The following is a 1,847-nucleotide window of genomic DNA, read 5'->3' on the forward strand; positions in this document are numbered from 1 at the left end:
CTTAACGAAATTTAACGAATCTAGGCTTTCTTCAAAACTATGCAATGATTTAAGAAAATGTAATTTGTATTTCATCAATTCAGTTCCGCGGATTCCTATATATCGCGCGCACGAAGCTTGTTTTTCCATCATTTTTAAAACTTGTTCTTCTCTTTCCTCTTCAGCCTCCTCACCGTCAACAACAACAACGACAAGAACAAACGCAGACGAAGGTACAACTTTGTTAAAAAACTAATGTCATAATGACACAATGCAACATAAATATTTCATCATTTATAGCTCTTTAATAAAGGTTTTCCCTTTATTTCTTATTTCCTCCTTTTCCCTTCATGATCTAACATCAGCATCTAAAGACTAGCAGTAACTGTTCTGAAATGATAAGCGACTTATGGCTGAAATCCATCCTTTCCAACTTTCACGCGTTCGATCTTCAACATCTTCGCCTTGATTTAAAATAATTTCAGGAACCCGACATAACTTTTCGTCTTTATCTCGTTCGCTTCTCTTGTGGCAGTCAACAATCATAAAGAAAACCATATCAATTTCAATCCTGGATATCGATGGGTCTTCAACCGCTGTTTATTGACGCAAGCTGTACACCAACATCACAGATAGCAGCCGTTGTCAGGAAAGTGGTCACGTGAATGCAAACCAAGAATTATTTATAACCGGAAACATCAAAACCTTTTATTACTGGGTTGCCAAACCCAGTCGGAATCTCGGTTTCATTTCGTGGGTTTTTTTGTCATTTTCCTTGTCGGGAAAAGTTTTGCCTGTCACTCCCCTGCTAAGTGGTGTCTTTGTGCATAGAGCCTTCTGCGCGTATTTTCTTAGGATCGAGAGGGTAGTGGGAAATGCGTAGATTTCTCTGGTGGACACAGTAGAACGATTAACTTAACCGGCAATGGCGTCGAAAGTCATGTAACGCAAATGGCGTTTTAGTGGATCTTTGAACAAAATATACCCTTATGAAGTTTAATAATGGCAAGTCAATTGGATATACAGGCGGTGGAATCTTAAAAGCGACGAGTAATGGACAACAATCTATCGCCCGTCGAGCCGAAATCAAAGTGAGCTGTATTTACCTGAAGTACATGGTAATTTAACACGATCGAGTTTCTTGTCTTCACGCACGCATTGAAATAGGAAGAGGTTTTCGCCTCTAAGAGCAAATATGTTGTTTGTTTCAATAAATTTTCGCTGGAAAAGGATTCTGTGGTATTTTCTGCCTTTGTGAATTATAATATCATGTTGTGTATTAAATTTTCGAGCTTAAGGTTGAAATGTGATATGGGAGAAGTTTTTTAGTATTGCTCTGTAAGCAGGAAGGGTTCACAGGCCTGTTGGAAGCGTGCTTGAGTTTCAACAAAATGAGCCCCAAAATCAGTGAAGAATTGTGAGGCAGTTGAATAATAAAGTAGCTGCTATTTCCAAAATGATGGAATTACCTGGTTAGAATAAATAACGTCGTGCGCGTCTTGGAGAGTAAATTTTGACTTTGCATAAACAAGACTTGGGCGATTGTGATCTTTGTTTTGACTTCGCTCATTTCATTGTCAAACTTTATAACACTTTACAGAAAAAGAAACTTACAAAAACCCGGTATCTTGCCATCATTTGACACAGATACTTCACTGTTCGGCGAGTAAACATGCCGCGGTAACTTCATCACGGCGCACGCTGAATTCCGGCGATGTCACTTTCGATTTTGCGATTTATTTGTGCAGCCAAAATGTACAATAACAAAATTGAACATTGCAAAAATCCCCCAAAATGTTTGTCGCTGATCGTAACTGTTTATATTCTATATTCACGGTTCAAAATAAAGGTTGTTTTCATGTCGTAAA

Source organism: Montipora foliosa, chromosome 4 (assembly GCF_036669935.1).
Source record: "Montipora foliosa isolate CH-2021 chromosome 4, ASM3666993v2, whole genome shotgun sequence".
NCBI lineage: Eukaryota > Metazoa > Cnidaria > Anthozoa > Scleractinia > Acroporidae > Montipora > Montipora foliosa.